This window comes from Neoarius graeffei, chromosome 1 (assembly GCF_027579695.1).
Source record: "Neoarius graeffei isolate fNeoGra1 chromosome 1, fNeoGra1.pri, whole genome shotgun sequence".
NCBI classification, from domain to species: domain Eukaryota; kingdom Metazoa; phylum Chordata; class Actinopteri; order Siluriformes; family Ariidae; genus Neoarius; species Neoarius graeffei.
Window position 1 is genome coordinate 30,223,719 of NC_083569.1, and position 26,647 is coordinate 30,250,365.

At 40.2% G+C, this 26,647-nt stretch overlaps 1 non-coding gene across 1 annotated transcript; it reads right to left on the minus strand.

Moving 5' to 3' along the window:
- Window positions 1-3,230: 3,230 nt before the first annotated feature.
- trnal-uag (transfer RNA leucine (anticodon UAG)) lies at window positions 3,231-3,313 on the minus strand. The gene has a single exon. It is a non-coding gene; the product is annotated as a tRNA-Leu (tRNA).
- Between the last annotated feature and the right edge of the window lie 23,334 nt (window positions 3,314-26,647).

Consider the following 26,647-nt stretch of genomic DNA (forward strand, 5'->3'; position numbering starts at 1 on the left):
CACATTTGTTCGCGCTATTTTCGATACGGTAGAATGGCCGTGCATGACTGGGTGTAAAAAGGGCAATGGATACGCGCACTACAAACTGTGTAGCACTGACATTAACATCACTCATGGTGGTTGCGATGACTGCACGCGGCATGTCAACTACAAAAAAAACATATGGAGTATGCTGAAATGGCGAGTCAGGCGGAAAGTAAATCTGGGGGTATCCAGCAGTTTTTTACGAAATCTGTGGATGAAAAGACACGGAACGTGACACGTGCTGAAGCGGTGATGGTTGACCTATGCTTGGAGTTGAACTTGCCAATTAGTGCCATGAAATGTGAGTTAAACTTATTCAATTTCTTTTTACATGTACAGTGGTGCTTGAAAGTTTGTGAACCCTTTAGAATTTTCTATATTTCTGCATAAATATGACCTAAAACAACATCAGATTTTCACACAAGTCCTAAAAGTAGATAAAGAGAACCCAGTTAAACAAATGAGACAAAAATATTATACTTGGTCATTTATTTATTGAGGAAAATGATCCAATATTACATATCTGTGAGTGGCAAAAGTATATGAACCTTTGCTTTCGGTATCTGGTGTGACCCCCTTGTGCAGCAATAACTGCAACTAAACGTTTCCGGTAACTGTTGATCAGTCCTGCACACCGGCCTGGAGGAATTTTGGCCCATTCCCCCGTACAGAACAGCTTCAACTCTGGGATGTTGGTGGGTTTCCTCACATGAATTGCTCGCTTCAGGTCCTTCCACAACATCTCGATTGGATTAAGGTCAGGACTTTGACTTGGCTATTCCAAAACATTAACTTTATTCTTCTTTAACCATTCTTTGGTAGAACGACTTGTGTGCTTAGGGTCATTGTTTTGCTGCATGACCCACCTTCTCTTGAGATTCAGTTCATGGACAGATGTCCTTTAGAATTCGCTGGTATAATTCAGAATTCATTGTTCCATCAATGATGGCAAGCCGTCCTGGCCCAGATACAGCAAAACAGGCCCAAACCATGATACTACCACCACCATGTTTCACAGATGGGATAAGGTTCTTATGCTGGAATGCAGTGTTTTCCTTTCTCCAAACATAACGCTTCTCATTTAAACCAAAAATTTCTATTTTGGTCTCATCCGTCCACAAAACATTTTTCCAAAAGCCTTCTGGCTTGTCCACGTGATCTTTAGCAAACTGCAGATGAGCAGCAATGTTCTGTTTGGAGAGCAGTGGCTTTCTCCTTGCAACCCTGCCATGCACACCATTGTTGTTCAGTGTTCTCCTGATGGTGGATTCATGAACATTAACATTAGCCAATGTGAGAGAGGCCTTCAGTTGCTTAGAAGTTACCCTGGGGTCCTTTGTAACCTCGCCGACTATTACACGCCTTGCTCTTGGAGTGATCTTTGTTGGTCGACCAGTCCTGGGGAGGGTAACAATGGTCTTGAATTTCCTCCATTTGTACACAGTCTGTCTGACTGTGGATTGGTGGAGTCCAAACTCTTTAGAGATGGTTTTGTAACCTTTTCCAGCCTGATGAGCATCAGCAACACTCTTTCTGAGGTCCTCAGAAATCTCCTTTGTTTGTGCCATGATACACTTCCACAAACATGTGCTGTGAAGATCAGACTTTGATAGATCCCTGTTCTTTAAATAAAACAGGGTGCTCACTCACACCTGACTGTCATCCCATTGATTGAAAATACCTGACTCTAATTTCACCTTCAAATTAACTGCTAATCCTAGAGGTTCACATACTTTTGCCACTCACAGATATGTAATATTGGATCATTTTCCTCAATGAATAAATGACCAAGTATAATATTTTTGTCTCATTTGTTTAACTGGGTTCTCTTTATCTACTTTTAGGACTTGTGTGAAAATCTGATGTTTTAGGTCATATTTATGCAGAAATATAGAAAATTCTAAAGGGTTCACAAACTTTCAAGCACCACTGTATGATTTTTATTCACTGAAATATCAAACACTGGCTGAACTTCTTTAGTTCAAAGTCTTTTCAGTGTTGCAAGTGCAAATGTACATGTAGTATGATAAAAAACAGAATTTTATGATTAGTGCTGTTGGGATTGTGGCAAAAATTGATCATTCCACTGTTTTAAATACAATTATAAATGTCATTTTATTCAATGTCTCTTCTGAAGCATTATGCTGAAGTATTTATATATTGGGACATTAAGATAACAATGTCGGACTCTCTTTGGCATGAAATAAGATTTTTTTTTTTTTTTTTTTTTTTATTAGAATCCGTTAACAGGTACAACATTTTGCCAGGCAATATAATATAATACTTTTGATTCAGTACCAATGATTGGTAGTCAACCGTAATGTCTGCAAACAGGGAACACAATTGTATTTATAAAAATGTGATATTGTATGCTTTAGAAACTTGTTGAGTGGAAATTCAGTTGAGATGGCTGCTCGGGTTTTGTTTATTCAATTCACACAAAACAGTTCTTTTTAATAATTTAAATGTTAAACATATTGGTGTATATATATACCTCTTTATAATGGAAATGCACATAAATTAATGTTACTGAAAGTCACTCCAAAATACTGAAAAATGTTTTCAAGAATACTGAAATTCAAATAGGCATCTCTGTTTTACAGGCAAGCGAACGTGAGCGGGACAGGCAAAGTGTACTCTTTCTTTCTGCTCCTTAGTCCGCTCGGGCACACACCACGAGGCCCATCAGCAAACCGATGCAACAAATGTCAGAAGTGGGATTTGAGCCCACGCCTCCAGCCGAAGCCTTCGATTTCACCCACGCGAGGTGCCCAAATTCGTGAGCAACAACAACAACAAAAAAAATCATCCCGACCGCTGACCACGTGAGTTGGCAATGCACTTGGGTCACTGCTCAAATACCTACGTGCGGTGATCAAAAGAAGACCGCCGTCCTGTTTCACACCGAGAGCACAGGGGCTCTGGCGAAACCGATCCACCGCCAGCCTGACCGACACGGGTAGCACTCGACGCGCTTCAAGTTTCACACTGCACGTAGACAGCAGGGTTCGAACCTGCGCGGGGAAACCCCAATGGATTTCAAGTCTGCCGCCATGACTACGCGAGGTGCCCAAATTCGTGAGCAACAACAACAAAAAAAAATCATCCCGACCGCTTATTTCCGCAAAGGGACGCCAGCCAAAGCCTTCGATTTTACCCACACCAAGGCAAACCCCCCCCCAGGCTCAGCAATCCGCTGCAACAAATGTCAGAAGTGGGATTCAAACCAACGCCTCCAGAGGAGGCTGCGACCTAAACGCAGCACCTTAGACCGCTCGGCCACCCTGACTTGCCAGATGGGCTAAGACAAAGGAAGGCTAGCTAGCATGTGTTTGTGTATGTAAGCAACTGATTAGCTTTGTGTGCTAACTAGACAAAGGAAAGCTAGCTGACATGTGCTTTTGAGGCCGTGTGTAAGGCCTAAACGTCCTTTGGGGACAATACCGTTATCTCTGGATATTAATAAGATAGAAGGATTAGCCGTGGCAGCTAATCCACTAGCTTTATAACATTACCAAATTCACTGAAACCTTGATAAGGTCAAAATGTATGATAAGGAAATTAAAGTGTTAGTCAGGGATAGAGAGGGGAGCATGCACAGCCTATCTATTAAAACAATTGAGAGAACATAGAACAAAATAAATCAACACGCTGCGTGTTTAACAGTGTAACAAATAAACCTGGGTTTAAATTCACACTATTTCAATAAAAGCTAAATTCCTAAGACTGATCTTTATGCCCAAAATGTTTCAGTCTTACTTCCAGTATCTTGCTTATATGCAAGATTAGGGAAATGTTCTAAAACTTCTGAGTCTCGCCGTTGTGGAGCACGTGAGTTGATTCCGTGAGTCGATTCTGTGGAGCAGAGAACTTCTTGATCCGACGACAGTCGTGATGAAAAGAAAGTCTCTGATCAAAATAATGTGCACAGCGCTTCAATCAGGAGGAATTCTGGTCGCTCATAATTATAAATTAACTGCTTTGGGCTGCAGTTGTACGTACTTAATGAATAAAACCGGTTGTAACTCACTGAGTTTAAAATCGTGCGATCTTAGAATCTACCGTGGCCAGTGGTAAACAAAGAAATCGCGCTAACTTGTGGATCTTGCAAGAAAGAAAGAAAAAGAAAAGACGTCTTTATCTGGTTTGCTCGCGGAGCGTATCTCTTTGTGTGTCCAGATGGCTTGGAATCCGGACATGAGAGAGAGCGAGCTGAGCGTTTCCGGGTCTCTTATCACTTCCTGTAGGAAGTGACGTAGATGATCCCGCCCTGGCGTGACGCAGGTCAACGTGGAAGTGGGCTGATGGGAAATGTAGTTTCTTAAAGAGAAATCGGACTGTACCTACACCTTGCACACATTAAACAGGAAACTTCAGAGAAATGTGTGGAAGTGTGCTGTCTAGACATACGGCCATATGATTTGGTCGCCGGGAGAGGCTTTGTTGACATATTGCAACACTTTGTTAATGTTGCTGCTAAGTATGGCAAGTTTGACATTAAAGATGTTTTACCTCATCCAACCACTGTATCCAGACATGTAGAGGGGCGAGTACAAGCACTGCAGGCGTTAGTGGCAGCAGAAATAAAGCCCATCATCGAAACATATGGATGTGCCATCACAACCGATATATGGACGGAGGATTACCATACCGTAAGTCTTCATTCATATCTGGCACCATTCATTATACAAACAACAACTTCGACCTCGTTTCCAGGGTGTTATTTGCAGCTCCCTTTGAGAGTGGCGTGTCAAAAACAGGGGAGAATATCAGGAGTCTGCTGTTCCAGAAACTCCGTGAATTTGGAATAGATGCGTCACTACTATCTGGCTGTGTTGTATTTGTTACTGACCGTGGAGTAAACATTGCGTGGCTACACCAGGTTGAATTGCAACGCGCACATTCTGAATGTCACCCTATCAAGTGCATTTGCACCAGGTGTGTTGGCTGAAACTGAGCTGTCTGAACTGTTGACCAATGCAAAAAGCTGGTGAAATATTTCAAGCATTCAGGTCTGCAAAACAGCTTGAAGAAATCCCTCAAGCAATCCATCGAGACCCGATGGAATTCAAATTACGATATGCTGGATTCCATACTGCAACAGCATGAGGAGATTTCAGCATTACTGCTGAGCAATAACCAGTATGAAAGAATTGCGCAGATTCTTTGAAAACAGTAGTTGCGTTCCTTAAGTTATTCAAGGATGCTACTAATGACTTAGAATCCAGCACCACTCCCAGCGCATCATTTCCACTGCCATGGTCCGTGAGACTCATTGAACACTGTCAAGTAGCATCCCTCGAGCCCTTACTCTCTGAAGTCGCCAATGTGTGTGCCTCACATCTGGAAGAACTGATGGGCACCAGTGACACATCTGCATTCCCTCTCCACATAATCTACAGGATTGCAACGCTCCTGACTCCTAAAATGCGACTGCTACGGATGCTGCCCCCAGATGCGAGAGACGAGGTGGTTAAAGGTAGGCCTACTAGCCAAGACACAAAAACAGAAAACAGAACGCTTTAGGCCTAGTTGAATAACAGCATGAGACATTTTATTAATATATATTTAGGCTATATAGGCTATATATCGTAATAAATAATAGCATGAGCCATTTTAGAAATAGATTGCCTATATATTTATAAATTAAATCCTATCCAAAGGTGCAAAGGAAATTATTCAGAAGATGCAGTTTGACCTGGTCACGGCCACAGCAGCAGAGGATGAGCCATCAGCCAAAAAACAATGCACAGCCACAGACTGATTCGCTGACTGGGAAGATGATGCGCCCTTTACTTCAGCGCCAAGTATGATCGATGACGAAATTACTGATTATCTCAGCTCCAGGCTCTCTGATAACCCAGACCCACAGGGTGCTTGAATGGTGGAAGTTCAAAAAAGAGCGCTTCCAAGTGCTCTCAAAGTTGGCACGTTTCATATTCTGTATCCCCGCATCGAGTGCGCCTTCAGAGCGGGCCTTTAGTGTCTGTGGGCGCATCTTGGAAGAGAGACGCACGAGATTGGGACCGCGGTCGGTCAGCAATATTCTCTTCCTCCATAGCAATATTAGAAAGTGATTCAGTTTGTTAAATTCATTTCTTACCTTTGTTTATTTTATTTATTCATTTGAGCCATTCACAGCCGTTGTTAATTAGGTGCTACATAAAGAGGCTGATGATGGCGGTGTTGAGAAGCCTACGCTGCCTAAGTTAGCATGTTTCTATTCGTAGCCTATTTTTTCGAACAAGATACCTGCGACGTCTGCCAAATAATTTTCATGTTGTGTATTGGCCTATTTTATGCAAAGCAGGCTGTTTTTATGTGCCATGTGATGGTGCAAGGGTTTTGATAAAACTGAGTTATATTTAAACGTATTGTGTGTTGCGTTTTCCGTGTTCTGATTAATGTTTCTTATTTATGCCTGTCGAAAAGAAACCTTAACCTCAATCACTGCGTGATTATAGGCTATAAAGGTAATTCCAAATAAAAAAAATACAGAGAAGGAGGATAGAATATGAAACTGCCTTTATTTCATTTAAAAACTACACGAAAATAACGAAATAAGAGCGCTATTCCCGACCAGTGCGTCAAAAGCCACGCAGGCCGAAAACGAAACAAACAACCCCAAGAATCTCTTTATTAATAGCCTATATTACGTTTTCTCCTGCAGGATGGGAGAAGACACAAAATCAATGCATCTCTATCAGTATGCGGGAATAATTCTCATAGCTTCGCGGGTTGCGGGTGGGAGTGGACATACACATCGCAGGAATGGGCGGACACGTTGCGGTCGCAGGCGGTAATGGTCAGAAATTCAGCGGGAGCGGACAGGAGCGGGATGAAGAAAACAGTCCCGCACAGTTCTCTACTCTGCATTATACTACTGTGCTCTGGCACCCACAGTGACAGGAAATCCAACTGCACTGTACAAAAACTTTCACACAGGTTTGTTGTATTGTTGGTTGTTCTGCTAATGATTTTAAGAAATTGACATGCACTTTTGTGGGAATCTCTCTCTTTCAAAATTTATGAACAGTTATATTATTGACACATATTCCATTATTAGTAAACAGTTTTATTTATTTTTTGGTTACCACTGTATGCTGGTCAGTGTTGTCGTGAACACAAAGCCTGCCCTGGGGCTCCCAGCTGTGAGGTGGGAATTCACCCTGGATGGACTGTCAGCCATTCGTAGAGCACCATGCACAAACCCTTTCACACACTCATTCACACCTTCAGGCAGTTTCTCCAAGCAAACTTCCAACTGCAAGGGTTTTTTGTTTGTTTGTTTGTTTTAACTAACACAGACACGGAGTAAACATGTAAAACTGCACACAAATTGACAGCAACCTGACCTCAGCATCCAACTGAGAACCCTGAAGCTGTGATGCAGCAATGCTGCCCACTGGGTCACTGTTATCATCCATTAATCCATCCATCATCTGTAGCCACTTATCCTGTACAGGGTCGCAGGCAAGCTGGAGCCTATCCCAGCTGACTATGGGTGAGAGACGGGGTACACCCTCCTCTCTCCTACATATACTCAGCTCTCACTTCCCCACTTCGCAAAGTATCGTCTAGTACCCCATGTCTAACTTTACCGAGCCGTTTGTTTTCCACCTGATTTCCAGTGTACGACCCGTGTTTACATTTATCCTCGACCTTGTCTTTTGCTTGCTCTCTGTTGCATTGTTTGCTGATTGACTGACCCTCACTCGTTTCCGGATTATGATTCCTGCTCTACTATTTGGCTCAGGGCACCATACAAGCAAGAACTGCCACTGGATGGATAAACCTCACACACTTTGGCACTTCTGTTGGGATGGAGTTTACCCATGTAATTTACCACTGCAGTTTGTGTGATTTAAAGTTTTGTCACATTAATTTATATGGCCTGGACTTTGATTTGTTTATTTTAAATATTAAAGCTTTACAGAGGAAACCAGTGACTGGTCTGCACTCCACATCTTCGTGTATCAGCTAGAATAAACACTACAAACCAATTACTTGTATTTTCACCAAATGAATAGAACTGGCCTATTTATTAACGCATTGTTTGTTTCGCACAGTCTTCAGTATGAAGCATTAAGCAAAGACTAAAAATCATTTTTAAAAGTATGAATGATCAAGCAATTAAGTAAATTTATGGAAAGAGAATTTTGCATTTTTAATCCACAGATAGATCAGAAAGTATGTCATGAATATTTTATTTTAGTTGTTGATGTTTACAATTGTATTCAACAACTCTTTCCTTATAGATTTTTATATACAGTACCAGTCAAAAGTTTGAACACACCAACTCATTCATAGTTTTTTTTTCTGTATTTTGACTATTTTCTATATTGCAGAACAATAGTGAAGACATCAAAACTATGAAATAACACATGGCACATATATGGAATTATGTGGTCAATAAAAGTGTTAAAAAAACAAAAACATGTTTAATATTTTTGATTCTTCAAAGTAGCCACTGTTTACTTTGATGATGCTTTATCTTAAGCTGGGCAGACACTGTGCGATTTTTTCAATTGCAGTATTCAGCTGCTGCTCACACTGTACGAGTGAATCGCAGGGGTAAACAGCACGCAGCTTATGATTCCTGTTCTCACACTATACGATCCGATGCTCGCATGCGATGCTCAGGATTTCAAACAGGTTTGATTTTCATCCGATCGATCGGGAGGTCGTGAGGTGTTAATCGCTTGTCGTTACCCCATGTATACTACACGATCCGAGACGCACGATTGATCCAAAACTCGGCCCGATCTCCAAAATAGTCGCACGAGTGAAAATCGTGTCAAAATCGGGCCAAAAATCGCACAGTGTATGCCCAGCTTTAACCAGCTTCATGAGGCAGCCACCTGGAATGCTTTTCAATTAATAGGTGTGCCTCATCAAAAATTATTTAGTGGAATTTCTCTTTGCCTGTGATAGACTGTTCATACCTCACCCGACATTTTGCTTGTTTCCCATTCTTGAGATTGCCTGTTGATTTGGATTGTTTGCCTGTATTTACACCTGATTGTCACTCTGTTTTTAATAAATACTTCTGCACTTGCATCCGTCTCCCACCGCTCCCTGACAGAATACTTCATCAAACAGTGGCTGCAGCAGAAGGGTTCCAGTACACCATGCCACACCACTTCTGGAATTTTGTATCTCAGCCTCTAGCCTTGTTTTCTGGCAGTGTACCGGCATATACACTCAACACCCTACGATGGAGAGTATCACCCATGTGGCTTCAGCATACGGTGTGGCACCTATTCTGCAGACCTTGAAGAACCCAAGCCTCCAGAACCTGTCTGAGTAACATGCATGATTTCCTGGCTGACTGGATGAGCACGCCGATGGGCCGAGTCCCTCATGTGATTAGAGCACCTGTACCTTCGTAACACACATGAGTTTCTGGTCACGCTCTGGTTCATTTATGAGTCCCTAGAGAAGGAGAACCCCCATAAATATTTTTTGAGACGGGGCTAGTCCATCTGAGGCTGATGTTCTAGAGCGCCTCCTAAAGGTCGTCAGTCCAGAACCAATCCCACAGCCCGTTCCACAGTCAATTTGTATCTGAGTATAGAATATGTCTCATGGCAAAGTTGGGGATTTTTCAAAGTTGTAATATTTGTGCTGTAGTTCATAGCAACATAAAGTCATAATTGATTAAAATCACAGATATGCAAATAAAGGCTTGTGTATTATAAGCTGAATCAGAGTCGTGGTGAATATGAATAAATATGAGTGGGTGGAGCTACATGTGGCGACATCAGAGACAATCTCAAATACACAACGCTGGCATTTATTTCTAAAACTAGAGGTCTGAACTAAACACTCATAACAACAATGTTACTCTTCTTCTTGCTTTTCCTCACTCATGCTGACATTGGTAAGTCAGATACATTATACATGAAATGTTTAATTATTTAACAAACAAAAAGAAAAAAAAATTAATAACAGTTTATTAATAATAAATGGTCATGATATTATGTTAATGTATTTCTAGCAGAAGCTGCTGACAACAGCATTAAACCAGAACAAACCACTATATCTGGAACCGAAGGCAGCAACATCACACTGTCCTGCACATATACTGGATCAGTTTACAATCTTCACTGGTACCAACAAAAACCTGGATCAAGACCAGAGTTTCTCCTGTTGATTGTTGAAAGCGGTGGACAGGTCACAAAGGCTCAACCACCTCATCCAGGAGTGTCCATCGAACTTAATAAAACGAGTAAGAAAGTGGATCTGCTCATCTCCTCTGCTGCAGTGACAGACTCTGCACTGTACTACTGTGCTCTGGGGCCCACAGTGACAGGAAACCCAACTACACTGTACAAAAAGCACTACACATGACTGGAACAGAGTCGTGCTTTTCTCACACGATGGAGCTCTTTACATGTTTACCTCTGCAGGCTCAACCCTCAGTTTGCTTTTGTAGATAAACCATCATTTGTGTATGAATCTGCTGAAGTTTATTTCTAAATTAGACCTAAACATCATTCTTACCAAAGCTGTATTAAAACTATTGAGGGTTTTTTTTCCAGTTATTTACTAGAATAGATTTGTTAAAGAAAAAAAAAAGACCATCACATTTCTTGTTAAACTGTTATTGAGTTTGGAGCACAATAATGAAATCTTGTTTAAGCACGCTGGAATATCCTAGATCGAGGAAGTAAAAGAAGCTAAAACTTATTATTATTATTATTATTATTATTATTATTACATGTAATAAGGGCTGTAAGATTGTAATGTTGTTTATATTGGTTGTGTGGTGCAGTCATTATAAATAAAAACCCCTGGTGTCACTATACCCCCCTGGTGTCACTATACCCCCTGGTGTCACTATACCCCCCTGGTGTCACTATACCCCCTGGTGTCACTATACCCCCTGGTGACACATATTCTGATCAGCAGTGTCAGCTACAGAAAGGGTGGAGCTCCACAGGCTACTACAGTAAACTGCACTTATTCACCTTCATCTTTCAGCAACTTATCATCTCCATCATGCTGCTCTTTCAACTCTTTCTACTCATGCTTCTTCTGGGTACATTCATCTTAATTTTAGTCATAATATGTTTTCATATTTCATTCATTTATTTATTTCATTTCTTTTCTCTTTTTTCCCCAGGGAGCACATTACTGCAAATGACTGAGCAGCGTATATCAGAAAAGCATGTCTTGGATGGAAATGATGTTGTTCTGTCTTGCAATTTAAAGGCAACTGCAGGTGATGATATACACTGGTATTGCCAGTATCCCAAATCCAGACCAGAGTTTCGTGTCTCTGTCTATTTATCTGGACAGCAATCTGCAAACGCTGATAAAAAGCCTGAGGATCTGCAGATTTCCTCTGCTGCAGTATCAGACTCTGCAGTGTACTACTGCGCTCTGAGGCCCACAGCGACAGGAAACTTGCTAAGATTGTACAAAAACCTCTTGCATGGCAAAGAAAGTGTTCACATATTGCTGTAGACTCAAACACTGCATTTCTGTATTGGCATAAATAACAATGCAATGGAAAACATATTCACATTTTAATGTGTCTCCAATACACGTGGCTATGTATCTTGAAGGCATAAAATAACATGAATTTAAAAAAAGAGAATTTTCATGGCTGTTTATTTTATTTTGAAACAGTGCTTTGTGATTGTCTGCTGTTTAAAACACTATAAAAACAAGCGATACTCGTCTCTTCTGAAGTGTAATACACACTCTCTAACTCTTACACACATCCATTCATTCAGTGATTACTCAGTGATTATTCTGTTCGGAAAAATCAGGAAGGGAGATCCAAGTCCAGGCAGGGTATGACTTTAATCCTCACGATACCTCAATATTATCATAGTAAGAGATCTCAGTTGTAATTTTTTTTTGACAACTCAGAAGGTGTGGTTCTTATTTAATTCCCCGTGATTCTGTTCCGACACACCCAGACCCCACCACCACTGATTTCAAAAAATCATCAGATCTACACGTATCACAAAATGTATGCCAAAAGGCGACATGTTTGAATCCCTGTTTGCACCTCTGGAGCTGCTGCACATAAGATTTCCTCATCTTCATTTTCACTCTCAGAAAAAAGAGCCTTTTTAATGAGGAAAAAAACACAAAACATCAATAATTTTCAGCATCTTGTGGCCATTTTTGTTTAACTAGATGCCATTTTTGTGCAACTAGCCAGCTGAGCTAGCAGCAAGCTAGTATTAATATGTTCACTGAGAAATTACCCAAAGAACATACAAATAGATGATCCAGTACTATATTTGGGTCCATTTTTTTAAAGATTGATACATTTCAATTGTAAGACAAATTTCCATCAAACTAAAATTAATAATTCTAAATAACTTGCATATTAAGATTTCACAGTTGAAATTTTTGTGATACCAGAGTTTATTAAATTTATTCATATAAATCTTAACGCACAATTAAAAACACATTTAAATGTATGTGATGTGTTCTCAAATCTAAACAAACTAAACTAGTCAATGTTTAATACCAGACATATGCAATGTGTACTTAATAAACTGATTTTTTTTTTCTAACTATGAACAATTCAGTATGCCTTAATATGGCTTATATAATAACATGAGATGTAATTATTACATTAAATGAATGCTGCATTTACTCAGCTTACATAATTACGACAATCATTAAAATTATCATATTCACCATAAAGTACATAAATTGCTAAATTCACAGTCTTAGCCCTCAATTAAAAAGTTACTATAAATCATTTAAAATAGTGCATCACAATGCAAACAATTAGCACAAAGGCCAATAAAAATATCAGATAAAATGCATATTTTCCAAAAATGATTTGAACACATGCACAGTGGTTAACGGTAAGCAGAAACTGTTCCTAGAGTCACTGAAAGCTCTGCCAAATGTTCTCATTGTTCAACTTCAGTGTGCATTGTGGGTATAGGGAGAGGCTGATAGGAGTGGGAGAGAGGGAAGCAGGAAAGATGAAGAAGAAACCTGGGAAGGAGGATGGCTGTACATAAGGAGAGAGGCAGGCTCTTAGGGCTCATCCTGCTTTCATTCACCCATCCCTCTCAGCTTCTCTCCTCCCTGCTATCCATCCCTCTCTGATTGCTCATGGGGAGACACATCTTATCTCATCTCATCTCATCTCATCTCATCTCATCTCATCTCATCTCATCTCATCTCATCTCATCTCATTATCTCTAGCTGCTTTATCCTTCTACAGGGTTGCAGGCAAGCTGGAGCCTATCCCAGCTGACTACAGGTGAGATATACCCTGGACAAGTCACCAGATCATCACAGGGCTGACACATAGACACAGACAACCATTCACACTCACATTCACACCTACGGTCAATTTAGAGTCGCCAGTTAACCTAACCTGCATGTCTTTGGACTGTGGGGGAAACCGGAGCACCCGGAGGGAACCCATGCGGACACGGGGAGAACATGCAAACTCCGCACAGAAAGGCCCTCGCCGGCCACGGGGCTCGAACCCGGACCTTCTTGCTGTGAGGCGACAGCACTAACGGGGAGACACGTAAATCATAAAATTTGAGTGCTCAAATGCTGTTTCTCCAACATATGCAAAATATTTTAACAATGCTTTAAAGTAGTCAAGTAAAACTTGAACTCAAACTGATACACTGGATTTATCTTTTATCGCTTAATGGTCTTATTGATGCCATTTTCCCCCCTCAAATGAGATTTTTGAAACCAGTCAATATTTAAAATAACAACAGTTTTTAACAACAGAGGGAAAGAGGAACAAATGACAAGTATACAGTGATGAATATCCTTAAGATAAGGCACATTTTACTGTAAATAGCTTATTCTGTGACTGTCTCAGTAATTTTTGACCAAAACTTTTGCTTTTATTGAAGCAACTTGTGTTTCAGTTTTTTGCAAGTTGTGGGGCACCTTGTTCCTATCTAGGTTCATCAGTATCTTCTAAAACACCTCAAATGTGCCTTTCAGCTCTGGGGATAACTCAAGTTGAGGGCATAGATTATTCCAAATAACATCACAAGTCCAAATGTGATGCATCGTAGATCAGTTAGAACCTTGACTCCCTCAATGACAACCTCAACATCTGCAGGCTTGTGAAAGGTTTCTGCATTCTCCTGTTTAACAACATAGATCCCCATGGCTGTCTGTACGATTGCTCTCTGGGCCTCTTCATGGTTAACATCCTGTGAGCAAGAGCTTTTAGGTATTTGAGCTCTGCTACATGACAACGATAAAACAAGACAGCAGAAAGTGCAAGGTAATTGGAAATGCACTGTTATCAGGTACAACCGCAAATCAGAAAAATTTGAGATAATGTGGAAAATGCAAATAAAAGAAAGCAGGGATTTCCAAATTTATTTTTCACTTGTATTTCATTGCAGACAGTATGAACAAAAGATATTTCATGTTTTGTTTGTGTTTCCGGTCTTCTTCATTTCATTTGTTAATATACATCCATTCCTCCATTTCAGGCCTGTAACACTGTAATGCTTCTCTGATTGTGGTGGACGCTGAAGCACTGGGACAGGTGGGGTTTTGCTTTGGCAGACCTTTTTTAATGAAAGCAATTATCACTTTTCACACAATTCTACACACACACACACACACACACACACACACACACACACACACTCGGGCCGAAGCCTGGCTGCCTCCCTCCTCTCAGCTCTTTCCTCCTTGTCAGCTCGGCCATCACTGGAAACACGCATGTACGCATGCACGCACACACACACACACACACACACACACACACACACCCCATTAGTTAACCACAGGTGTGATCATTTTGCCACTTACCTTCCCTGGCCTCACTCTCCATTCACAAACTGGCACTCAACCACACCATTGCTTCCACAAACACATTCTAAAAAAATGTTGAAATAATGAGGTAAAACAATGAAATAATGGTGTGATTTGAAACAGGTGATGTCAACAGGTGATTATAATAATGATTTGGTACAAAATCTATATCCAGCAAAGGCCTAGTCTTTGAGTAACAAAGATGGGCCAAAGATCTGTCAAACAATTTGTCAATAAATGCATGAGAAAATTATTGAAATGTTTCAAAATAATGTTTCTCAAAGAATGATATGAAGGGATTTGGATATTTCACTCTCTGATTTAAAGAATTGGATTATTGAATCTTAAATGATTCAAGCAATCTGGAGGAATTTTGGTGTATAAATAGGAAGGGTGCAAGCCAAAGCGGAACACCTGTGATCTCTGATCTGTCAGATGGCACTGCATCAAGAACCATCATTCATCTACAGCTGATATAACCACATGGGTTCAGCAAACCTCTGTCAAGCACACACACACACACACACACACACACACACACACACACACACACACACACACACACACACATACACACACAGTGTTGGATTGCTCAGTTCTTTCTCTGATTACTGGCTTCCCTGCAAGAATATAAGAGACAGACATAAATAAATTGCCAGTTGTCAAACACAGCTGGAACTTGTTACGTGTTACCTGGCAGTTCTACCTGATTCCTTCCCACCCAGAGCCAACACTCAGTGATGTCCCCACTACCACAGAGCACCATAAAAAAGACTAAAACTGTAAATGAATAAGACCAGATAATGGGCAGCGTATCCATAGAGGAACTATGATGATGATAATATATCATCAGGAACTTTCACTCCTTGATTCAAACTGCTACCACAGTCACACTGCACAAAGCTGGATTCATCTGTGGAGGAACTGATTACTCGACCTGGGCAGGAAGCCTCATCCAAAGCCAGCTGATTGACAGTTTGGCCACTCAAGCAAATGAAAAACAATAGGGAGAAAGGGGGGGGGGGGAATCAGGAAAAGCAAAAGGAAATAGCAAGATCAATAAAAAAAATTCTTATTGCTTTATTTTTATTTCTGCATTCATTTTCTTATTCTTTTATTTTTGTTTTTATTCTTTTTTTGCAGATTTAGTCTTTTCTGTGACTCTGACACAACATCAAAGCTGTTATTTCTTCACATTCTGTTGACAATTTTGGTGAATTTATTGAATGTTTAAGGTTAAATTCTTACCAATTCTTACATGCAGGACCTTTAAATTCCTTGAGCACCCGATTGGATATTCGAGGCACTTTTAGTTTTCACTGTGTACAGTCAGATTCTTTTCTTTGTATATCCCAGCATGTTAAGAAGTCAGGGTCAGAGCACTGGATCAGCCATGATTAGCACCTCTGGAGCAGACAGGGTTAAGCTTAGCAGAGCTGAAGTTGAATCTCTAACCTTCTGATCCGTAACCCAGAGCCTTAATCAATGAGCCACAACTTCTCTCTAACATGCCCTTGACATATGCATTCAGAAATTTGTAATTACATTTAAGGACAATAAGCATGTAATTACATTTAAGTCCAATGGAATAAACTAGTTACATGCTCACTACATAGGGTACAAGTTAATACCATTGTATCATTGTAATTTAAATTAATTTGAATATGTGGTTGAATTAATTGACCAAAACAATGCACATAGGATACGACAGACACAATCTGCTTGCAACTAGGGAAGAGGTCCTTATACCAGCGACCTGCATAATATTGAGTAAAATTCAGTAAATTTAACACCACATCGTAAACTGTATCATGAGAATTCAGTGTTTGATTTAACCGATCAACTTAAACAATGGATTTTAATACATATGATGCCAGAATTGACATGACTACACCAAAGTAAAAGTAGGTGGAGCGAGATGTGGTGAGATGCAGTTTAGAAAGTTTCACAGAATTACTGCCATTTATATCGACTGCAAGAGTGACACAGCAATCATGTTACTCTTCTTTGTTTTCATCATTAAAAACATTGGTAAGTCATTTATATTTTACACAAACTTTTGGTGTATGCTAGAGATTTGTACTGATACCTAAACATCATGTTTCAGTTGGTATAAAAATATCCTTAAGAAATGAAAATAGAAATGTTGATGTTGTTGCAATGTCTTTATTGCAGGTGCTGTTGACAGCAGCATTAAATCAGACCAAACCATTATATCTTCAGCTGAGGGCAGCAAAACCACACTGACCTGCACATATGATGACTTGGCTTACTATCTCCACTGGTATCGACAAAAACCTCAATCAGGACCAGAGTTTCTGCTGCTGACTGATAAATCCACAGAAACTATCATTAGAGCTCAACAACCTGACCCACGTCTATTCATCAGACTTCGTAAAAATGAAAAGAAAGTACATGTGGAGATCTTTCCTGCTGCAGTATCAGACTCTGCACTGTACTACTGCGCCATGGTGCCCACAGGGACACAAAACTCAAACACACTGTACAAAAAGTGCAGCTTGTTTTTAATTTTTCTTTTCAGGAGGGGGAGCTGCTTACCTGTTTCATTCAAACCTCAACACTGATCTTCTTATATATACTGTATGTTGGCAATGTTTATTGGTTGAACAGTCAATGAAGAGATCTCATCTCATCTCATTATCTCTAGCCGCTTTATCCTTCTACAGGGTCGCAGGCAAGCTGGAGCCTATCCCAGCTGACTATGGGCGAAAGGCGGGGTACACCCTGGACAAGTCGCCAGGTCATCACAGGGCTGACACATAGACACAGACAACCATTCACACTCACATTCACACCTACGGTCAATTTAGAGTCACCAGTTAACCTAACCTGCATGTCTTTGGACTGTGGGGGAAACCAGAGCACCCAGAGGAAACCCACGCGGACACGGGGAGAACATGCAAACTCCACACAGAAAGGCCCTCGCCGGCCCCGGGGCTCGAACCCAGGACCTTCTTGCTGTGAGGCGACAGCGCTAGCCACTACACCACCGTGCTGCCCAATGAAGAGATCATTTAAATAAATGTTAGCTGGGTCAAAAAAAGCCTGATAAATGTATACTATAGATTGGGTGTGCTTCAGTATGTTAATATCATACTATTTTTTTCATAAGGGATACTTGTGAAAAATCATGACCATGCCAAAACACTTCACATTTACTGCAAGGTTACTACAAGGGTGCGTTCTGATTCTGACTGTGGAGCTCAACAGTCTGTGGGCTGTGCAACCAAACAACCCTAATTCAACCTCACTGTCATGATCACTAAAGAAAACTGATACGAGAAGCATAAGCCTTATACAAGAGCTACAATTTTTAAGCCATTTTTAGTTTCTTATAAAATGTTATTATTAACCTGTGTAGGAATGCACAGCAGGTTTATTTGAAGACATATTAAAAAAAAAAAAGTTGGGACACTGTATAAAGCATCAATAAAATACAGAATGCAATGATTTGCAAATACTTTTTGACTTAGAGTCAACTGAATACAATTCAAAGACAAGCTATTTAATGTTCAAACTGATAGACTTTATTTTTTTTTGTAAATATGCACTCATTCTGAATTTGAAGCCTGCAACATGTTCCAAAAAAGATGTGACAAGGACATGTTTACCACTGTGTTATATCACCTTTTTTTTTTCTTTTAAGAAGACGCTGTAAGCATTTGGGAACTGAGGACACTAATTGTTGAAGTTTTGACCATGAACTTATTTCCCATTCTCGCTTGATATATAACTTCAGTTGCTCAACAGTCCACAGTCCATCCTGCTGTTATTTACACTTCATAATGCTCCACACATTTTCTACAGACCCCTTGCACTAACGTCACACTTATGTTAGCAACCGTTGACAAGCGAACTTTGTTTACATACTGAAGACAAGCGATACTGAAGATGTCAGACATCTGTAGTTCAATGAAAACTACAGCTAAAAAAACCTTTAGTATCAGATTACTTGATAATCTAAGTCAGAAAGAAGCAAAGGATAGATATATATGAAAATTAGAGTTTATTAGTGGTTATGATCCATGCAAAATTACTCAAAACGATTGTAGTGACGATGTAGATTTGTGGCCTAGCGTTACCTACATAGATATTGGAATGTACCTTCTCATTGCATTTTCCCTGTTTTAATTAAAACAAACAAACAAACAAACAAACAAACAAACAAACAAACAAACAGATAGTTTGCTGGAAGAGAAGAGCAGGGAGGATTGAGAATCGAGTGGCTGAGGTTTGTTTACACCCGATACTAATTCTTGTAGTGTCCTAGCAGTCATTGCAAAGATGCATACAAAAAGCCCAAAAATGCCTTCTTACCTGGGCAAAAACAATCCAGGATTTATCTTGTAGTGTCCTGATCCCCAGATCTTTAACCTAGCCACATATAAAAAGTTGTCCACCTCCATGCTCTTCCATGTTTTCATCTGTTTGTCCATGTAGAACAATGTCTGCAGCACCAAGTAGTTTGAGATGTTGGGGAACTCACTTACTTCTTCTTCTTTGCCGAGCTTCCACTTGCTTCAAGTCTGCACGTTTCGCCCATCCCTCCCTGTCCATCATGGCCATCTGTAGTTCCTTAACACATCCCAGATTTGTGTCGTTCACCAATTCATCTATGTAGGATATGGCCTGCCTGCCCACATTCTGTTTCCCAGTCACTGGTTGCCACAAGACTAGTTTCAGTGCCACTTCCTCCAGGTGTCTAACACAATGTCAAGCTAACTTCAGCCTCCTGTATGCTACTTTAGATGATACTGGTGGTAGGCTTCCATATAACTGTTCATTTGTTAGCTTTGCCTTCCATGATATGTTGAATGCCATACGGAGCATCCTGGTGTAACATCCATCTCGTCTCTTTTGCATATTTTTGTTGATGGTCCAAGTTTCACTACCATACAATAACACAGATTCTACTGTCACGAGAAAAAGATGTTCTTTTAGATTTCTTTTCAAGTTTGAGGTCCATACCTGGAACATCTTATGGCATGCTGACCATGCTAAAGCCTTTCTTATCTCGAAGTCCTTGCTTGAGCTGTGCATCCAGCCTCCAAGGTATTTGAAGTTGTTGACTACCTTGATCTTCATTCCATTTCTGGCGTGTATCTTTTCTTCACCCTGGTTGAATTGCATGATTTCTGTCTTTTTTGCATTAAGTTGTAGGCCAACCTTGGCACATTCTACTTCTACATGTCTCAGCATCTCACTGGCTTGTTCAGTTTCTTCAACAATAAGCGCTATGTCATTGCAAAGTCGGTGTCTGTGATGACTGATGGATGATGTCGGCGACTTCGCCTTCTGTCCAGTTTGAATCCCAGCTGTTCTTTCCTGCCGTCTATTGCCTGCTGCATACAGTAGCCCAGTACTATTGCAAACAGATAGTGTGCCAATGTATTTCCTTGTAGGACACCCGATACTATTTCAAAGAAATCAGTGTAGCCGTCAGATGGGGAACTCAACTGATGGATAATTTTTCAAATAATCAGAAAAATCCTTCTTTACTAGCATGTAAGGATCTATCCCATTGCAAAGAGCAACTTTTTGAAAGTATTTTGACTGTACACTGGGCTCTAAACTGCAAAAATAGTCAGATACGGTTTCACTAGCTCTTCAGATAATGGCAGCCAAAATGATTTGTCTGACCACTGCTTCATCCACCGGAAGTAAACTCACAAGCAAAAGTCATGTGACTGAATACAATCTGTATTCTATTATAGGTTAACCACTCGCAAAGAATGACCAAAAAACCTTTAATTCCGTGGATTGTCAGTGAAGAAAATGGCAAGATTATGGTCATATGCTGTGACTCTATGGCAGACCTTGGAGAGAGCTGTTCTCACATAGCATTGTTGTTGTGGGCTATCGAAGCTGGAGTGAAACAAAGGGATTCACTAGTTATACCTAAAAAGGCATAGTGGGTTCTTCCAACTACTGTGAAAAAAATCTCCTATGCCTAGATCAGTGATATTTCCTTTTTAAAGAAATGCCCAGGTAAAGTTCCTAAGCCACAATCAGAAGTTAGAGACAAAGTTCCAGGGAAATGGTAATATCTTTTATCTTTTTCTCTATTTGAATGATTGGAACAACCAAAAACAGCACAAAAATGAACATAAGACAGCTCAAGCTTTGCTTAGAGAAAAGACGGTGTCTGGTTATCCCCCAGGAAAAATTATCACGTGATGTATGACATCACACACAAGGGGTCTAGGAGAGAGGTAGGCCAGTTTAGCACTCACACTCTTACTACAAAGCCACACTGTTGTAACATGCAGAAATTGGCTTGGCATTGTGTTGTTGGAATAAGCAGATACAGCCCTGAAAAAGGCATCGTCTGGATGGCAGTATATGTTTTTCCAAAACCTGTATGTACCCTTCAGCATTAATGGTGCCTTCACAGATGTGCAAGTTGCACATGCCATGCAAACTAACACACCCCATACCATCACAGATGCTGGCTTTTTAACTTTGTGCTGCATGGTAACAATCTGGATGGTCCTTTTCCTTTTTCACCTGGAGAAAACAGCATCCATGATCTCCAACAACAATTTAAAAATGTGGACTCCTCAGACCACAGCACACTTTTCCACCTTGTGTCAGTCCATCTCAAATGAGCTCAGGCCCAGAGAATTCAGCACCGTTTCTGAATGTTATTGAGATATGGGTTTCACTTTGCAGGCTAGATGCAGCGATCAACTCTGTTTAACAAGAACGGTTTTCTGAAGTGTTCCCAGTCCCATGTAGTAATATCCTTTACACACTTCAACCACAGTAGGTGAAAATTGTGCCATTTTCTTCAGTAAAGATAATCACAAGGAGGCAATATCATAATTTAAATCAAAACCATTAATACATATGACTTCTTATTGTTTATTTTATTGAAAGACATTATAGGGGGTGGCATGGTGGTGCAGTGGTTAGTACTGCCACTTCACAGCAAGAAGGTTATGTGTTTGAACCTTTCTGTTTGGAGTTTGCATGTTTTCTCTGTGCCTACATGGGTTTCCTCTGGGTGCTCCAGTTTCTTCCCACAGTCCAAAGACATGCAGATTAGGTCAACTGGTTATTCTTACTTGCCCATCGGTGTGAATGTGAGTGGAAATAGCTGTCTGTCTCTCTGTGTTAGCCCCATGATAGAGTTGTAACCTGTCTAAGGTATTGATCCATCCCACGTGGCGTCACGACAAATGCGGCTGCCATTTTGGACATGAACTACCAGTAGTCTACCACAGCCAACAACGAGGAATGACGGCGAAGCATCTAAAGGAATATAGCCATCAAAGAAAGTTTTTACTTTCAGCAAGACTTCCATCATGCCATTATATTGTTGTGCACCTGGATATAGTAACCATCAACACACAAGGCAAGATTTATCATTTTATCGGATCCCAACAGATGCTGACCGACGGAGAAGATGGATAGCAGCCATTAACAGGAAAGACTGGCAGCCCTCGGCATACCATCGCTTGTGTAGTGACCACTTTGTTGGAGGTAAGACGAATAAAATTAGCCAGAAAAGGCATTACATTGCTGTTAACATTTTGTGGCGGTGAGTGTGTAACCAAATAGGTTAAAATAACCCATTGTAACCTCTTTGTTCTTCTGTAGTAGCTATTAGCTAACGACATTAGCTAACATTGTGTTCCTTTGCTGTTGGTAGACTGTAGGACAGATCAGAGGTAATGTCCTACAAATAAGTGTTCGTAACATTGCTACAGTAACATACTAGCTACTATGTTGTTGACATTAGCTAGTACTAACAGCTAGCTGCTAGTACACTGCTACAACACAGACACCGACCCTAATAATACAGTTCTTGGTCATTGCCTGGTAACAGCAAATTTATAATGGGCCATGTCTCAACAGACTAAGAAGTTATTTCAATGACATTTAATAATATTTTGTTTATCCTGAGGACCGACATTAAATGAAAATGTGAACAAACCTTAGCTGTAATAAGATGGCGACCACCGGCTCCAGGGACGATCCACTGATGTAGGCATGTGACCCAGCCTGACACAAAATATTTGTAGGCATCCAAACTCTTATACGCTTTCAGATCAATACCTGTGTATGGCGATGGGTTTTTAACGACATAGGTATACAGATCATGTGGGCCGAAGTCAGGTAAAGACGAGGGCTTCGTGTACTCCTGAACGTCAGTGAACAATCCTGGTGGAAGCAGGTAAACGTCGTTCTCTAAGCCTGCTAACCTCAATTTTTGCAAATACCTCTCCCTTTGCTCACCCTGTAAATGCCCTACGTCGCTGGATAGTGAAGGTGTTTTCTGCATCTCGCTCCTTTTTCTTTTATGTTTTTCGTTTGTCGTCTTCCTCGCATTCAAACCGATTCGAACCGAAGTCCACTTCATGTCCAAAATGGCGGTCGCGTTTACAAAGGTCACGTGAGTGGGAAGGGTCAATACCCTGTCTCCCGTCAGCCACCAATGTCAGCTGGTATTGGCTCCAGCTCACCAGAGACAAACAATGGATAAGGGGTTTAGAAAATAAATAAATTAATATATTAGTCTATAACTTTTCAACAATATTATCCCAAAATTCAGCAAAACATGGACATTAGCAGACTTAACAGACATCATAAACTATATTATCCCCATTTAATATTTTAATGAATGGATTTTTACTCCATCTTTGTAATCCTGCTGCAGTATCAGACTCTGCACTGTCGTCCTGCACCCTGGAGCTCACAGTGACACAAAACTCAAACACACGGCCTTCTCCAAACTCGGTCAGATTAGGATGAAGTCAGATTTAATTTAAACTTTAGTTATTTATATTAATGAGCCAATAAGAAGTCCATACAGTGTTCGACAGCAGCACTTCCTGGGTGTGCACTTCTTACAGATGTGTTCCCTCATGTGTAAAGTTCAGCACATACAGCACTATTATACAGAGTCCTCACAGAGCTGTGTTCAGAAATGGCTCAACTATACAATTTACTGTACACAGTGAGATACATCCTACTGATTCTCACTGTCGCTACAGGTAATTAACTTTCATCAGCTCATCATTACATCAATTAGTACAATTGTTAATTATTACATTTTTAACTATTAATTCATTGTTTTAATTAATACCCATGTTTGTATTCATCTAGTAATTTCTTAATTTCTTAAGTCTGTATTTGGTTGAAAAAAAAATCTATTTATTTTTTCATATTCTTTGTTACAACAGGCAGTTTTGCAGACAAAATTTGGCCGACAGATGAAGCTGCCAACATTGTCAGGAAAGAAACAGACACTGTTACTCTGAAATGTTCATATGAGTCAAGCAGTGAGAACATTCGGCTTTACTGGTACAAACAATATCCAAACAGCGCGCCACAGTTTTTACTGTATAAAGGTGCGAGGTCATATAGTTCTGGGAGCACTCCTACTGATCGTCGATTAGAGTCAAAAACAACCAGAGACTCCACTGAACTTACTATCAGAGGTCTAAAGCTCTCAGATTCTGCGCTCTATCACTGTGCTCTTAGAGATGCAGCACAGTAATACAGAGTCAATGAAAGGCTGTACAAAAACATACAAATGGTATACATGAAGCTTCTAAAACCACAGATGAAAGATACTCCCTTTACCAGCTCATTGGCTAACCACAGACACAAACAACACTCATGGTAACACATGCACCTGGAGGAAATAGAACAGAATAATAATGAGGGATTAACACAACAACTCCACATTAATCACAGTGAATTCACAAACCTACATGTTTCATTCTCCAAAATATTTTAATGACACTTCCAGATCCATTGTGTCAGGTTTTGCTGGTTTTCACTATCTGGAATAAAACTAATGAATTCTTTTCTGGGTTTCCCCATAACCTACTGTAATTAATTTTCATTTGTTCATTCATTCACTCAGTAATTTACTCATGTGTTGATTATGCATGTAGGTATATATGTATGAACAGACGTGACTTTGATCATACAGATACAAAAAAATAATGAAATAGAAAAATAAGAAAATTCCCAGTGGAATTTGCTTTTCCTTTTTCCATCGCAAGATTTGATTACACTGAACTTTGATGAATATGCACTCAAAAAAATAAAACATTGGATTTACTTAACTGAGTTATGGCAACCGGTCCAATGAAACTGTGTTAATTTAGATGTATTGAATACAGTTATGTGTTGAAAAACTCAACATAACTGTATTCAATACATCTAAATTAACACAGTTTCGTGGGACCGGTTGCCATAACTCCGTTAAGTTAATCCAGTGTTTTTTTTTTCTTTTTTTGAGTGGGGTCATGTATATCATGTAAAACAAAATTATGTGATTAAGGGATGATGACTCTGGACTTTCATCAAGCACTGTTTTTTTTTTCAATTTATTCTGTGATTCAAACTTTCAAACATGCATTTAGGTTGATTGGTCACACTAAATTTCCTATACACTCACTGTCCACTTTATTAGGAACGCCTGTACACCTGCACATTTTTGCAATTGTCTCATCAGCCGATTATGTGGCAGTAGCATAATATGAAAATCATACAGATACAGGGCAAGAGCTTCAGGTAATGTTCACATCAAACATCAGAATGAAGAAAACGTGTGATCTCTGTGATTTTGATCATGGCATGGTTGTTGGTACCAGAAAGACCAGTTTGAGTATTTCAGAGGCTACTGATCTTCTGGGATTTTCACACACACACACACACACCAGTCTCTACAGGGTACACAGGATGGTGAGAAAAACAAACAAACAAAAAACTGAGTGAGGGACAGTTTTCTGGGTAGAAACACCTTGTTTATAACAGAGGAAAAGGGCCAGGTTAGTTTGAGGTGCCAGGAAGGACATACTAACTCAAATAATCACTCTTTACAACTGTGGTGAGCAGAAACGCATCTCAGCATGGACAAAACACTCAACATTGCACTGGGTTGGCTACAATAGCGGAAGTCCACATCAGGTTCCACTCCTGTCTGCCAAGAGCAGGAATCTGAGGTATCATGGACACATGGCTCACCCAAATTGGACAGTTGAAGATTTCCAAGATTTCCACAGACTGACCACTGGATAGGTTGTAGAAATACAGGAGACACCTGAAAAATGTGTATACCGTATAATGTGTCTCAGATTTTTGTGTACCTGTGATGGTGCAATTGAGTGACAAAAAACAGGAAGAGCTTAGCAACTGCGCACCACTCATCAGTAATGAAATGCCGGCCATAGAGAACGGTCACAATGAGGAGAACATTTGTAATCTGTCCAAACCACTTGAAGATAAGGTGTGTGTACTACATGTGCCTGAATGACTTTATATCTGCACTGTGGTGTTAAAATCCACACATGAAGCATTAGACCTATATTTACTGATCATTTGAGCTATTAGAGTGAATAAGTGTTGGATTGTGTCTCTCTGAAGCGAGTCTACAGATGCACCTGGTGGAGAAACTGAGGCTACAGATGGAAGTGCAGGAAGAGGTATAACGTGAACAGGTCTATCATAGCATATCAGTGTTTCTCAACTACTGGGCCACGGCCCAGTAGTGGGCCGTGAAGCACCATCTAGTGGGGCGTAAATTTTTTGATCAAGTTTGAAGCCAAATACTAAATAGTTCAGGATGTCGTAGTGTCCCAAACCCAATAGCTGGTTTACCGTACACTTTTCAAGTGGAATAAATACATTTGTGGGTAAATTAATAAGAACAAGCCTTTATTTTTGTCACATTCCTTCTTTGCATTTAATCCACATGTGTGTGCACGCATGCGCAGAATAAATAAAGACATTTGTGGGTAAATTATATGGATCTGCGATGCCTGCTGGAAGAGAAGAGCAGGGAGGTTTG